This window comes from Daphnia pulicaria, chromosome 7, assembly GCF_021234035.1.
Source record: "Daphnia pulicaria isolate SC F1-1A chromosome 7, SC_F0-13Bv2, whole genome shotgun sequence".
NCBI classification, from domain to species: Eukaryota; Metazoa; Arthropoda; class Branchiopoda; order Diplostraca; family Daphniidae; genus Daphnia; species Daphnia pulicaria.
This window is the reverse complement of record NC_060919.1, coordinates 11,760,172-11,774,243: the sequence shown is the minus strand read 5'-3', so window position 1 is coordinate 11,774,243 and position 14,072 is coordinate 11,760,172. Positions and strand designations below refer to the sequence as shown.

General features: G+C 40.8%; 28 non-coding genes across 28 annotated transcripts; 14 read left to right on the top strand and 14 right to left on the bottom strand.

The window, feature by feature from the left end:
* Positions 1-271: 271 nt before the first annotated feature.
* Trnaq-cug lies at positions 272-343 on the bottom strand. The gene has a single exon. It is a non-coding gene; the product is annotated as a tRNA-Gln (tRNA).
* Positions 344-462: 119 nt separating this feature from the next.
* Trnas-gcu lies at positions 463-544 on the bottom strand. Its single transcript has one exon. It is a non-coding gene; the product is annotated as a tRNA-Ser (tRNA).
* A 380-nt stretch (positions 545-924) lies between these two features.
* Trnar-acg lies at positions 925-997 on the top strand. The gene has a single exon. It is a non-coding gene; the product is annotated as a tRNA-Arg (tRNA).
* A 64-nt stretch (positions 998-1,061) lies between these two features.
* Positions 1,062-1,134, top strand: Trnam-cau. The gene has a single exon. It is a non-coding gene; the product is annotated as a tRNA-Met (tRNA).
* Positions 1,135-1,785: 651 nt separating this feature from the next.
* Trnas-gcu lies at positions 1,786-1,867 on the bottom strand. The gene has a single exon. It is a non-coding gene; the product is annotated as a tRNA-Ser (tRNA).
* Positions 1,868-2,247: 380 nt separating this feature from the next.
* On the top strand, positions 2,248-2,320 carry Trnar-acg. The gene has a single exon. It is a non-coding gene; the product is annotated as a tRNA-Arg (tRNA).
* A 64-nt stretch (positions 2,321-2,384) lies between these two features.
* Positions 2,385-2,457, top strand: Trnam-cau. The gene has a single exon. It is a non-coding gene; the product is annotated as a tRNA-Met (tRNA).
* Positions 2,458-3,108: 651 nt separating this feature from the next.
* On the bottom strand, positions 3,109-3,190 carry Trnas-gcu. The gene has a single exon. It is a non-coding gene; the product is annotated as a tRNA-Ser (tRNA).
* Positions 3,191-3,570: 380 nt separating this feature from the next.
* On the top strand, positions 3,571-3,643 carry Trnar-acg. The gene has a single exon. It is a non-coding gene; the product is annotated as a tRNA-Arg (tRNA).
* Positions 3,644-3,707: 64 nt separating this feature from the next.
* Positions 3,708-3,780, top strand: Trnam-cau. Its single transcript has one exon. It is a non-coding gene; the product is annotated as a tRNA-Met (tRNA).
* A 651-nt stretch (positions 3,781-4,431) lies between these two features.
* Positions 4,432-4,513, bottom strand: Trnas-gcu. The gene has a single exon. It is a non-coding gene; the product is annotated as a tRNA-Ser (tRNA).
* A 379-nt stretch (positions 4,514-4,892) lies between these two features.
* Positions 4,893-4,965, top strand: Trnar-acg. Its single transcript has one exon. It is a non-coding gene; the product is annotated as a tRNA-Arg (tRNA).
* Positions 4,966-5,029: 64 nt separating this feature from the next.
* Trnam-cau lies at positions 5,030-5,102 on the top strand. The gene has a single exon. It is a non-coding gene; the product is annotated as a tRNA-Met (tRNA).
* Positions 5,103-5,562: 460 nt separating this feature from the next.
* On the bottom strand, positions 5,563-5,634 carry Trnaq-cug. Its single transcript has one exon. It is a non-coding gene; the product is annotated as a tRNA-Gln (tRNA).
* A 119-nt stretch (positions 5,635-5,753) lies between these two features.
* Trnas-gcu lies at positions 5,754-5,835 on the bottom strand. The gene has a single exon. It is a non-coding gene; the product is annotated as a tRNA-Ser (tRNA).
* Positions 5,836-5,964: 129 nt separating this feature from the next.
* On the bottom strand, positions 5,965-6,037 carry Trnak-uuu. The gene has a single exon. It is a non-coding gene; the product is annotated as a tRNA-Lys (tRNA).
* Positions 6,038-6,216: 179 nt separating this feature from the next.
* On the top strand, positions 6,217-6,289 carry Trnar-acg. The gene has a single exon. It is a non-coding gene; the product is annotated as a tRNA-Arg (tRNA).
* Positions 6,290-6,353: 64 nt separating this feature from the next.
* On the top strand, positions 6,354-6,426 carry Trnam-cau. The gene has a single exon. It is a non-coding gene; the product is annotated as a tRNA-Met (tRNA).
* Positions 6,427-6,886: 460 nt separating this feature from the next.
* Positions 6,887-6,958, bottom strand: Trnaq-cug. Its single transcript has one exon. It is a non-coding gene; the product is annotated as a tRNA-Gln (tRNA).
* A 119-nt stretch (positions 6,959-7,077) lies between these two features.
* On the bottom strand, positions 7,078-7,159 carry Trnas-gcu. The gene has a single exon. It is a non-coding gene; the product is annotated as a tRNA-Ser (tRNA).
* Positions 7,160-7,540: 381 nt separating this feature from the next.
* On the top strand, positions 7,541-7,613 carry Trnar-ucg. The gene has a single exon. It is a non-coding gene; the product is annotated as a tRNA-Arg (tRNA).
* A 64-nt stretch (positions 7,614-7,677) lies between these two features.
* On the top strand, positions 7,678-7,750 carry Trnam-cau. Its single transcript has one exon. It is a non-coding gene; the product is annotated as a tRNA-Met (tRNA).
* A 668-nt stretch (positions 7,751-8,418) lies between these two features.
* On the bottom strand, positions 8,419-8,500 carry Trnas-gcu. Its single transcript has one exon. It is a non-coding gene; the product is annotated as a tRNA-Ser (tRNA).
* A 380-nt stretch (positions 8,501-8,880) lies between these two features.
* Positions 8,881-8,953, top strand: Trnar-acg. Its single transcript has one exon. It is a non-coding gene; the product is annotated as a tRNA-Arg (tRNA).
* Positions 8,954-9,017: 64 nt separating this feature from the next.
* Trnam-cau lies at positions 9,018-9,090 on the top strand. Its single transcript has one exon. It is a non-coding gene; the product is annotated as a tRNA-Met (tRNA).
* Positions 9,091-9,741: 651 nt separating this feature from the next.
* On the bottom strand, positions 9,742-9,823 carry Trnas-gcu. The gene has a single exon. It is a non-coding gene; the product is annotated as a tRNA-Ser (tRNA).
* Positions 9,824-9,950: 127 nt separating this feature from the next.
* Trnak-uuu lies at positions 9,951-10,023 on the bottom strand. The gene has a single exon. It is a non-coding gene; the product is annotated as a tRNA-Lys (tRNA).
* Positions 10,024-10,248: 225 nt separating this feature from the next.
* Trnaq-cug lies at positions 10,249-10,320 on the bottom strand. The gene has a single exon. It is a non-coding gene; the product is annotated as a tRNA-Gln (tRNA).
* Positions 10,321-14,072: the final 3,752 nt, after the last annotated feature.

Genomic DNA, 14,072 nt, shown 5'->3' with positions numbered 1-14,072 from the left:
TAGTGTCCTTCGGATGTATTTGGGGATGGATGCAAACAGACATACTTTGAAGTGGCAATGGCGATGACTTGAAGAAATAACGATTTGCAACGAACATGTACAGCACCCTCCGACAGCCTGGCGTAATAATGTACTGTTGTAGAAAAACTCATCATAACCAAGTACCCTAATCCATCAGCAACGCAATGCATAAACTCTAAATGAAAGGGTTGCACTGTGGGAAAAAGTCTTGACTGGCCTTTCTTGCAACGATCTCGCCATCTGTTAAAATAGGTCCTACTGAGATTTGAACTCAGATTGTCAGAGTCAGAGTCTGAAGTGCTAACCATTACACCATAGAACCTTGATGAATATCATACCGTGGCTTGAACACTAAGTTTCTACATTGATATGCCGAAACCCCTGATTACTGCATAGCAATTGGAGTGCGTTACAGTTGCCAATATCATTAACTATTCCTTTCGACGAGGATGGGATTCGAACCCATGCGTGCAATGCACAATGGATTAGCAGTCCATCACCTTAACCGCTCGGTCACCTCGTCGGCATATTTTTCCTTGTTAACGTTTTTTATGTAAAGTCAGATTATCTCAGTTTATCTGCACCATCCAATTACAGGATAATTATACCGTATCGAACATCACCACATATCTAGTACACAACCTACGTTTCACGCCCGATGAGGGACTTGAACACTCGACCTCAGGATTAAAGTCCCGCGATCTACCGTCTGAGCTAACCGGGCTGTTTTCTTCTCCTTATCAACAATTCACTGAAAATCGTATGAACAGTAATAATAAATCCAATTCATGTTAAAGGCTTAAAAACATGATTTCACTAGTAAAGACATGATTCAAACCTGATCACTTTCTGTCGAAAACAAATAGTTATTTCTTAAATTTAGTAATGTTCGTAGTTTAACGTGGGTTTGTGGCGCAATGGATAACGCGCCTGACTACGGATCAGGAGATTCCAGGTTCGACTCCTGGCAAGCTCGATTTACTTGCGTTTCAAGGAAGACACTTGGTTCCATTTGGTTATAGCGTTCAATAACTGTGGTCGCCTCGATAGCGCAGTAGGCAGCGCGCGAGTCTCATAATCTCGAGGTCGTGAGTTCGAACCTCACTCGGGGCATTTATGTCATTTGACCTCTTGTAAAAATTCAAGTCCAAATTTAGACGGAGCAAAATACTAAACTGTGCTTCGTTTTGAAAAGGATAGAAAGGGTTGTGGTGCTTACGTCGATTATGGTTTTTACTTCGATGGGGTTGTGCTCGCCAGTACGAAAGTGTTGTTATCTAATTGTAGGCTGTTTGCAAGATATAGTGTCCTTCGGATGTATTTGGGGATGGATGCAAACAGACATACTTTGAAGTGGCAATGGCGATGACTTGAAGAAATAACGATTTGCAACGAACATGTACAGCACCCTCCGACAGCCTGGCGTATTAATGTACTGTTGTAGAAAAACTCATCATAACCAAGTACCCTAATCCATCAGCAACGCAATGCATAAACTCTAAATGAAAGGGTTGCACTGTGGGAAAAAGTCTTGACTGGCCTTTCTTGCAACAATCTCGCCATCTGTTAAAATAGGTCCTACTGAGATTTGAACTAAGATTGTCAGAGTCAGAGTCTGAAGTGCTAACCATTACACCATAGAACCTTGATGAATATCATACCGTGGCTTGAACACTAAGTTTCTACATTGATATGCCGAAACCCCTGATTACTGCATAGCAATTGGAGTGCGTTACAGTTGCCAATATCATTAACTATTCCTTTCGACGAGGATGGGATTCGAACCCATGCGTGCAATGCACAATGGATTAGCAGTCCATCACCTTAACCGCTCGGTCACCTCGTCGGCATATTTTTCCTTGTTAACGTTTTTTATGTAAAGTCAGATTATCTCAGTTTATCTGCACCATCCAATTACAGGATAATTATACCGTATCGAACATCACCACATATCTAGTACACAACCTACGTTTCACGCCCGATGAGGGACTTGAACACTCGACCTCAGGATTAAAGTCCCGCGATCTACCGTCTGAGCTAACCGGGCTGTTTTCTTCTCCTTATCAACAATTCACTGAAAATCGTATGAACAGTAATAATAAATCCAATTCATGTTAAAGGCTTAAAAACATGATTTCACTAGTAAAGACATGATTCAAACCTGATCACTTTCTGTCGAAAACAAATAGTTATTTCTTAAATTTAGTAATGTTCGTAGTTTAACGTGGGTTTGTGGCGCAATGGATAACGCGCCTGACTACGGATCAGGAGATTCCAGGTTCGACTCCTGGCAAGCTCGATTTACTTGCGTTTCAAGGAAGACACTTGGTTCCATTTGGTTATAGCGTTCAATAACAGTGGTCGCCTCGATAGCGCAGTATGCAGCGCGCGAGTCTCATAATCTCGAGGTCGTGAGTTCGAACCTCACTCGGGGCATTTATGTCATTTTACCTCTTGTAAAAATTCAAGTCCAAATTTAGACGGAGCAAAATACTAAACTGTGCTTCGTTTTGAAAAGGATAGAAAGGGTTGTGGTGCTTACGTCGATTATGGTTTTTACTTCGATGGGGTTGTGCTCGCCAGTACGAAAGTGTTGTTATCTAATTGTAGGCTGTTTGCAAGATATAGTGTCCTTCGGATGTATTTGGGGATGGATGGAAACAGACATACTTTGAAGTGGCAATGGCGATGACTTGAAGAAATAACGATTTGCAACGAACATGTACAGCACCCTCCGACAGCCTGGCGTATTAATGTACTGTTGTAGAAAAACTCATCATAACCAAGTACCCTAATCCATCAGCAACGCAATGCATAAACTCTAAATGAAAGGGTTGCACTGTGGGAAAAAGTCTTGACTGGCCTTTCTTGCAACAATCTCGCCATCTGTTAAAATAGGTCCTACTGAGATTTGAACTAAGATTGTCAGAGTCAGAGTCTGAAGTGCTAACCATTACACCATAGAACCTTGATGAATATCATACCGTGGCTTGAACACTAAGTTTCTACATTGATATGCCGAAACCCCTGATTACTGCATAGCAATTGGAGTGCGTTACAGTTGCCAATATCATTAACTATTCCTTTCGACGAGGATGGGATTCGAACCCATGCGTGCAATGCACAATGGATTAGCAGTCCATCACCTTAACCGCTCGGTCACCTCGTCGGCATATTTTTCCTTGTTAACGTTTTTTATGTAAAGTCAGATTATCTCAGTTTATCTGCACCATCCAATTACAGGATAATTATACCGTATCGAACATCACCACATATCTAGTACACAACCTACGTTTCACGCCCGATGAGGGACTTGAACACTCGACCTCAGGATTAAAGTCCCGCGATCTACCGTCTGAGCTAACCGGGCTGTTTTCTTCTCCTTATCAACAATTCACTGAAAATCGTATGAACAGTAATAATAAATCCAATTCATGTTAAAGGCTTAAAAACATGATTTCACTAGTAAAGACATGATTCAAACCTGATCACTTTCTGTCGAAAACAAATAGTTATTTCTTAAATTTAGTAATGTTCGTAGTTTAACGTGGGTTTGTGGCGCAATGGATAACGCGCCTGACTACGGATCAGGAGATTCCAGGTTCGACTCCTGGCAAGCTCGATTTACTTGCGTTTCAAGGAAGACACTTGGTTCCATTTGGTTATAGCGTTCAATAACAGTGGTCGCCTCGATAGCGCAGTATGCAGCGCGCGAGTCTCATAATCTCGAGGTCGTGAGTTCGAACCTCACTCGGGGCATTTATGTCATTTTACCTCTTGTAAAAATTCAAGTCCAAATTTAGACGGAGCAAAATACTAAACTGTGCTTCGTTTTGAAAAGGATAGAAAGGGTTGTGGTGCTTACGTCGATTATGGTTTTTACTTCGATGGGGTTGTGCTCGCCAGTACGAAAGTGTTGTTATCTAATTGTAGGCTGTTTGCAAGATATAGTGTCCTTCGGATGTATTTGGGGATGGATGCAAACAGACATACTTTGAAGTGGCAATGGCGATGACTTGAAGAAATAACGATTTGCAACGAACATGTACAGCACCCTCCGACAGCCTGGCGTATTAATGTACTGTTGTAGAAAAACTCATCATAACCAAGTACCCTAATCCATCAGCAACGCAATGCATAAACTCTAAATGAAAGGGTTGCACTGTGGGAAAAAGTCTTGACTGGCCTTTCTTGCAACAATCTCGCCATCTGTTAAAATAGGTCCTACTGAGATTTGAACTAAGATTGTCAGAGTCAGAGTCTGAAGTGCTAACCATTACACCATCGAACTTTGATGAATATCATACCGTGGCTTGAACACTAAGTTTCTACATTGATATGCCGAAACCCCTGATTACTGCATAGCAATTGGAGTGCGTTACAGTTGCAAATATCCTCAACTATTCCTTTCGACGAGGATGGGATTCGAACCCATGCATGCAATGCACAATGGATTAGCAGTCCATCACCTTAACCGCTCGGTCACCTCGTCGGCATTTTTTCTTGCTAACGTTTTTCATGTAAAGTCAGATTATATCAGTTTATCTGCACCATTCAATTACAGGATAATTATACCGTATCGAACATCACCACATATCTAGTACACAACCTACGTTTCACGCCCGATGAGGGACTTGAATCCTCGACCTCAGGATTAAAAGTCCCGCGCTCTACCGTCTGAGCTTACCGGGCTGTTTTAATCTGCTTATCAACAATTCACTGAAAATCGTATGAACAGTAATAATAAATCCAATTCATGTTAAAGGCTTAAAAACATGACTTCACTAGTAAAGACATGATTCAAACCTGATCACTTTCTGTCCAAAACAAATAGCTGTTTCTTAAATTTAGTAATGTTCGTAGTTTAACGTGGGTTTGTGGCGCAATGGATAACGCGCCTGACTACGGATCAGGAGATTCCAGGTTCGACTCCTGGCAAGCTCGATTTACTTGCGTTTCAAGGAAGACACTTGGTTCCATTTGGTTATAGCGTTCAATAACAGTGGTCGCCTCGATAGCGCAGTAGGCAGCGCGCGAGTCTCATAATCTCGAGGTCGTGAGTTCGAACCTCACTCGGGGCATTTATGTCATTTTACCTCTTGTAAAAATTCAAGTCCAAATTTAGACGGAGCAAAATACTAAACTGTGCTTCGTTTTGAAAAGGATAGAAAGGGTTGTGGTGTTTACGTCGATTATGGTTTTTACTTCGATGGGGTTGTGCTCGCCAGTACGAAAGTGTTGTTATCTAATTGTAGGCTGTTTGCAAGATATAGTGTCCTTCGGATGTATTTGGGGATGGATGCAAACAGACATACTTTGAAGTGGAAATGGCGATGACTTGAAGAAATAACGATTTGCAACGAACATGTACAGCACCCTCCGACAGCCTGGCGTAATAATGTACTGTTATAGAAAAACTCATCATAACCAAGTACCCTAATCCATCAGCAACGCAATGCATAAACTCTAAATGAAAGGGTTGCACTGTGGGAAAAAGTCTTGACTGGCCTTTCTTGCAACGATCTCGCCATCTGTTAAAATAGGTCCTACTGAGATTTGAACTCAGATTGTCAGAGTCAGAGTCTGAAGAGCTAACCATTACACCATAGAACCTTGATGAATATCATACCGTGGCTTGAACACTAAGTTTCTACATTGATATGCCGAAACCCCTGATTACTGCATAGCAATTGGAGTGCGTTACAGTTGCCAATATCCTTAACTATTCCTACCGACGAGGATGGGATTCGAACCCATGCGTGCAATGCACAATGGATTAGCAGTCCATCACCTTAACCGCTCGGTCACCTCGTCGGCATTTTTTTCCTTGCTAACGTTTTTCATGTAAAGTCAGATTATCTCAGTTTATCAGCACCAGCCAATTACAGGATAATTATACCGTATCGAACATCACCACATATCTAGTACACAACCTACGTTTCACGCCCGATGAGGGACTTGAACCCTCGACCTCAGGATTAAAAGTCCCGCGCTCTACCGTCTGAGCTAACCGGGCTGTTTTAATCTCCTTATCAACAATTCACTGAAAATCGTATGAACAGTAATAATAAATCCAATTCATGTTAAAGGCTTAAAAACATGACTTCACTAGTAAAGACATGATTCAAACCTGATCACTTTCTGTCCAAAACAAATAGTTATTTCTTAAATTTAGTAATGTTCGTAGTTTAACGTGGGTTTGTGGCGCAATTGATAACGCGCCTGACTACGGATCAGGAGATTCCAGGTTCGACTCCTGGCAAGCTCGATTTACTTGCGTTTCAAGGAAGACACTTGGTTCCATTTGGTTAAAGCGTTCAATAACAGTGGTCGCCTCGATAGCGCAGTAGGCAGCGCGCGAGTCTCATAATCTCGAGGTCGTGAGTTCGAACCTCACTCGGGGCATTTATGTCATTTTACCTCTTGTAAAAATTCAAGTCCAAATTTAGACGGAGCAAAATACTAAACTGTGCTTCGTTTTGAAAAGGATAGAAAGGGTTGTGGTGTTTACGTCGATTATGGTTTTTACTTCGATGGGGTTGTGCTCGCCAGTACGAAAGTGTTGTTATCTAATTGTAGGCTGTTTGCAAGATATAGTGTCCTTCGGATGTATTTGGGGATGGATGCAAACAGACATACTTTGAAGTGGCAATGGCGATGACTTGAAGAAATAACGATTTGCAACGAACATGTACAGCACCCTCCGACAGCCTGGCGTAATAATGTACTGTTGTAGAAAAACTCATCATAACCAAGTACCCTAATCCATCAGCAACGCAATGCATAAACTCTAAAAGAAAGGGTTGCACTGTGGGAAAAAGTCTTGACTGGCCTTTCTTGCAACGATCTCGCCATCTGTTAAAATAGGTCCTACTGAGATTTGAACTCAGATTGTCAGAGTCAGAGTCTGAAGTGCTAACCATTACACCATAGAACCATGATAAATGTCCTACCGTGGCTTGAACACTAAGTTTCTACATTGATATGCCGAAACCCCTGATTACTGCATAGCAATTGGAGTGCGTTACAGTTGCCAATATCCCTAACTACTCCTTTCGACGAGGATGGGATTCGAACCCATGCGTGCAATGCACAATGGATTAGCAGTCCATCACCTTAACCGCTCGGTCACCTCGTCGGCATATTTTTCCTTGTTAACGTTTTTTATGTAAAGTCAGATTATCTCAGTTCATCTGCACCATCCAATTACAGGATAATTATACCGTATCGAACATCACCACATATCTAGTACACAACCTACGTTTCACGCCCGATGAGGGACTTGAACCCTCGACCTCAGGATTAAAAGTCCCGCGCTCTACCGTCTGAGCTTACCGGGCTGTTTTCTTCTCCTTATCAACAATTCACTGAAAATCGTATGAACAGTAATAATAAATCCAATTCATGTTAAAGGCTTAAAAACATGACTTCACTAGTAAAGACATGATTCAAACCTGATCACTTTCTGTCGAAAACAAATAGTTATTTTTTAAATTTAGTAATGTTCGTAGTTTAACGTGGGTTTGTGGCGCAATTGATAACGCGCCTGACTTCGGATCAGGAGATTCCAGGTTCGACTCCTGGCAAGCTCGATTTACTTGCGTTTCAAGGAAGACACTTGGTTCCATTTGGTTATAGCGTTCAATAACAGTGATCGCCTCGATAGCGCAGTAGGCAGCGCGGGAGTCTCATAATCTCGAGGTCGTGAGTTCGAACCTCACTCGGGGCATTTATGTCATTTTACCTCTTGTAAAAATTCAAGTCCAAATTTAGACGGAGCAAAATACTAAACTGTGCTTCGTTTTGAAAAGGATAGAAAGGGTTGTGGTGTTTACGTCGATTATGGTTTTTACTTCGATGGGGTTGTGCTCGCCAGTACGAAAGTGTTGTTATCTAATTGTAGGCTGTTTGCAAGATATAGTGTCCTTCGGATGTATTTGGGGATGGATGCAAACAGACATACTTTGAAGTGGCAATGGCGATGACTTGAAGAAATAACGATTTGCAACGAACATGTACAGCACCCTCCGACAGCCTGGCGTAATAATGTACTGTTGTAGAAAAACTCATCATAACCAAGTACCCTAATCCATCAGCAACGCAATGCATAAACTCTAAATGAAAGGGTTGCACTGTGGTAAAAAGTCTTGACTGGCCTTTCTTGCAACGATCTCGCCATCTGTTAAAATAGGTCCTACTGAGATTTGAACTCAGATTGTCAGAGTCAGAGTCTGACACTGAAGTCTGACTGAAGTGCTAACCATTACACCATAGAACCATGATAAATGTCCTACCGTGGCTTGAACACTAAGTTTCTACATTGATATGCCGAAACCCCTGATTACTGCATAGCAATTGGAGTGCGTTACAGTTGCCAATATCCCTAACTACTCCTTTCGACGAGGATGGGATTCGAACCCATGCGTGAAATGCACAATGGATTAGCAGTCCATCACCTTAACCGCTCGGTCACCTCGTCGGCATATTTTTCCTTGTTAACGTTTTTTATGTAAAGTCAGATTATCTCAGTTTATCTGCACCATCCAATTACAGGATAATTATACCGTATCGAACATCACCACATATCTAGTACACAACCTACGTTTCACGCCCGATGAGGGACTTGAACACTCGACCTCAGGATTAAAGTCCCGCGATCTACCGTCTGAGCTAACCGGGCTGTTTTCTTCTCCTTATCAACAATTCACTGAAAATCGTATGAACAGTAATAATAAATCCAATTCATGTTAAAGGCTTAAAAACATGACTTCACTAGTAAAGACATGATTCAAACCTGATCACTTTCTGTCGAAAACAAATAGTTATTTCTTAAATTTAGTAATGTTCGTAGTTTAACGTGGGTTTGTGGCGCAATGGATAACGCGCCTGACTACGTATCAGGAGATTCCAGGTTCGACTCCTGGCAAGCTCGATTTACTTGCGTTTCAAGGAAGACACTTGGTTCCATTTGGTTATAGCGTTCAATAACAGTGGTCGCCTCGATAGCGCAGTAGGCAGCGCGCGAGTCTCATAATCTCGAGGTCGTGAGTTCGAACCTCACTCGGGGCATTTATGTCATTTTACCTCTTGTAAAAATTCAAGTCCAAATTTAGACGGAGCAAAATACTAAACTGTGCTTCGTTTTGAAAAGGATAGAAAGGGTTGTGGTGCTTACGTCGATTATGGTTTTTACTTCGATGGGGTTGTGCTCGCCAGTACGAAAGTGTTGTTATCTAATTGTAGGCTGTTTGCAAGATATAGTGTCCTTCGGATGTATTTGGGGATGGATGCAAACAGACATACTTTGAAGTGGCAATGGCGATGACTTGAAGAAATAACGATTTGCAACGAACATGTACAGCACCCTCCGACAGCCTGGCGTATTAATGTACTGTTGTAGAAAAACTCATCATAACCAAGTACCCTAATCCATCAGCAACGCAATGCATAAACTCTAAATGAAAGGGTTGCACTGTGGGAAAAAGTCTTGACTGGCCTTTCTTGCAACGATCTCGCCATCTGTTAAAATAGATCCTACTGAGATTTGAACTCAGATTGTCAGAGTCAGAGTCTGAAGTGCTAACCATTACACCATCGAACTTTGATGGATATCATACCGTGGCTTGAACACTAAGTTTCTACATTGATATGCCGAAACCCCTGATTACTGCATAGCAATTGGAGTGCGTTACAGTTGCCAATATCCTTAACTATTCCTTTCGACGAGGATGGGATTCGAACCCATGCATGCAATGCACAATGGATTAGCAGTCCATCACCTTAACCGCTCGGTCACCTCGTCGGCATATTTTCTTGCTAACGTTTTTCATGTTAAGTCAGATTATATCAGTTTATCTGCACCATCCAATTACAGGATAATTATACCGTATCGAACATCACCACATATCTAGTACACAACCTTCGTTTCACGCCCGATGAGGGACTTGAACCCTCGACCTCAGGATTAAAAGTCCCGCGCTCTACCGTCTGAGCTAACCGGGCTGTTTTAATCTCCTTATCAACAATTCACTGAAAATCGTATGAACAGTAATAATAAATCCAATTCATGTTAAAGGCTTAAAAACATGACTTAGTCAGAAAAACTCATCATAACCAAGTACCCTAATCCATCAGCAACGCAATGCATAAACTCTAAAAGAAAGGGTTGCACTGTGGGAAAAAGTCTTGACTGGCCTTTCTTGCAACGATCTCGCCATCTGTTAAAATAGGTCCTACTGAGATTTGAACTCAGATTGTCAGAGTCAGAGTCTGAAGTGCTAACCATTACACCATAGAACCTTGATGAATATCATACCGTGGCTTGAACACTAAGTTTCTACATTGATATGCCGAAACCCCTGATTACTGCATAGCAATTGGAGTGCGTTACAGTTGCCAATATCCCTAACTACTCCTTTCGACGAGGATGGGATTCGAACCCATGCGCAAGGAGTAAAGGAGTTGGCACTCCATACCTAGACAGGGATGCCATGCTCGGTCCGCTTGGCCAAAAAACGCCCAAAAAATTGAATGAAAAACACCCTCTTTCTCAAGGCTTTAGAGCGGAACGCCAGATCCCTCGCTATCTGGTGGGTATGAACTGAAACTTTGATGCCGCTCAAAATTACTCAAAATACTGGCAACGCGGACTGCGCCAAAAAAAAATTTTTTTAATCAATGAAATTCGTTATTTTATGAATCAGCGCAATACTAATTATTAGACAATATAATTGCCTCTGGCTATGAATAAAAGTGACTTTTATTAAGCCGACTACATTTGTTTTGTTTTTGTAATTTATTGTGGGTAGTAATTTAATAATGCCGGTTTGTTTCGTTCCAGGCTGTAAATCAGGTCTTAACAGTTGTATCGAGAAAAGAAGATTTTTTTTCGCTCCCAAAGAACCGATATTAAGAGTAAAGTGGGATTATGTTATTTCTCGATCAGACACAGTGCTAAGTGATAAAAGTAAGGTTTGTGAACTTCACTTCGAAGATGATGCCATAATCAAAGGCGAGTTTTTACGTCACTCCGACGGCTCTGAAGAATTCATTCCTAAATTGAGATGGAAATTAAAATCCGATGCCATTCCTACCCTGCATCTTCAAAATGGTACGTGTAACGACTATGAGATTACTCTTACAGGGGAAATAACCTTTTTTCAACCAAAAATTTTGAAAATGCAAGTTACTTTTATCGTTTTTATGTTGTATTTATATTTCAAGAGTGTGCGCCGTCTGCCAAAAAAGCAAAATTTTCTCCGTTTGAAGACGATGCCCTGCTCATACAAGATAATATCATCAACGTGGGATCGCCTTTTCAAATGGTAAATGGGGAGGCTGGTGCTGGTGCTGATGTTGACGTTGTTGACGATGGACCGATTCCAAGTCAAATGATTCATTTAGATTTCGAACCTATTTATCCGGGATCCCACAACGAAGGCATCTCACACACATTTCCCGCAGCATCATATTGGGAACAGAGTGAACCTCAAATTTCGAATCTTGCAGATTCAAGGACTTCAATAGAAACAATAACGAATACTGATGCGATGGTTGATTACACAACCAATTCGCCCATTTATTTTCAGAACGAAGTTGTTGATCAACTTGATACCGCGTCACTCGTTTTCCCATCAACATGGCATCGGGAAACTAGTTTACATAACATCTACTCAATTTTTTCAGTAGCTAGGGATGACAAAAACACTATGGTAATCAAAAAATGTATCGACGTCGACCTAGAAAAACACGAAGCGACATTTTCAATTTGTGGAGTTGAGCTTAAAACAGTGAAAAATATCATATCCCTTCATCACCTACAGGAACTACTTGATGAATTCAACAGAGCAAAGCTCTGTCAAGGTTTAAAAGGGCTAAATTTTCAATCAGTTTTACAGGCAAGTAAACATGGATATAAAAATGCTGAAACGTGGAGATCAAATTTGTAAGTCATTAAATGTTTTAATTTCGACGTATGTCATAATTAACTAAATAATCAACATTGTTTTGTTATAGATGTGATGGCCTAATACACAGAGGCCCAAGAGGAAAGGGTTCCTATTGCACATCATGCGGGAGGATGAGGAAAATCACATTGCAAGCAAGCAGACGTAGCCAAAAAAACAAATGTAGGAAGAATTTGCGATTTATGTCTCATGAGGAAATGAAGTCCCGCATAAAAAGAGACGCCTACAAAAAAAAATCCTCCGCAACCAAAACGTAAAAACTCAACAACGGTTAAAGGTATTGACTTTAACATGTTTCGCTCCTAGCTTTAACAATTGGAGATAAATGGGACTATTTCCTTCATATTTCAATAAGAAAGTAAATGCAGAGACGAAAGATATGTGCGAAAAGATGAACACGTTAACCATTGATGAAAGGACGGCAGCTTACAAATATATTTCCAAATTGCACCCCAAGGTAAATATAAAAAAACGAAACGTATAAGCTTAATCATATAGTAAATTTCTGAATATTATACAGAATAAAATACTGGTGGAAAGTATATTCCACAAAGCTTTACTGAAGAAAAGCTCGAAGGGTATGCGGTACGGACCTGAATTTTTACTCGAATGTTTGCTGCTTCATATTAAAAGCGCTTCCGCTTATGAACATCTACGTACAAGTAACATGCTGCCTCTTCCTGATCCATATCATGTGCGGAGATTGATACGAGGATTAACTTGCAAATTTGGCTTCCAAGACTTCTCTCTAAAGTCTATTTCAAACGAATTCAATGGAAAGGGCTTTAAAGAGTGCTGTGGTATGTTTTTTTCTTAATATTAGGAATGGTACCTTATGGAAACATTCATTCTTATGGAAAATCCCAAATTTGTAGGTGTCGTAGTGGTCGATAAGATTTCCATTACATCTGATTTATATTTCAACGCAACACTTCTTCAGTTTGAAGGATTCGCAGATCACCTATGCGATCTTCCTCAAGAAAACCACGACGAACAATTTCAAGATTCAGCAACAAATGAAACACCTTATGCTGACCACGCATTGGTTCCCATGTTCCGGCCTTTCGTGGGGTCTTGGGTACAGCCAATTGCGGTTTTTTCTGCCAAAAATGCTGTACCAGGTGCCGCACTGCATAAAATTATTAGGGAGGGAATTGTGCTACTTGAAAACGCAGGAGCGAAAGTGATGGCTGTTGTTGGAGATGGAGCGCAAACCAACAAAACCATGTGGAGACTTTTTGGGCTTTCAGGAAAAAATAATCAGCATTTTAAAAATTTCATTATGAATCCAATGGACCCAGAGCGACCAATTTTTTTCATATGGGACCCACCTCATGTTTTCAAGTGCATTCGGAATAATTGGTTTACCCATAAAGTTGTCCAGGTATGAAAAATCCAATTCTCCTGTTTACTTCTTTTTATAAATCCATTTATACACTTTCATATGGAGATGTCAGGCAAGCGCGTAAATTTCAATTTCCTAAAAACTTTGTTTGATATTGAATATCCTATGTCGGAGTCGCTGCGAGCGGCTTGTAGATTGAAGCGTTATCACATATACCCGACTAATTTTCAGAAGATGACTGTTAGCACTGCTGTCCAAGTAATTGTTATCTTTAACAGTTTAATTTACTTTAGTTTATTAATAAAGACTTTGTTGTGCAAATAGGTTCTATCAGATTCAGTAGCAAAAGCTCTAAAAATCTATAGCAATTCACAAGAATACCACGACAAATTTGAAAATTCTGAAGCCACACAGGAATTCTTGCAAGTATGCAATGACGGGTTTGATTCGATGAACCGTCGATCGGAATCCTCCGCAATTACGAGGGAAAACTGGAAAAGCCAAAAACAAGTAGGATCACATTTTCATTTCATTCAAAGGATAGCGGGAAAGGGTGAAAGGGGACATTCGTAATCTTAGGTGATAAATAACATCATTATTCTTACAAAATTATTTTTACGGTTTATTTCTTTCTTTTGAATCAGCCTATTGAACGGTTGCTGAAGGAACTGAATGCGTCCGAAGAATCCTGGGTGCAAACCAAAGTTCAGCCTTTCGTCGCTCCAACATCAATAAATATG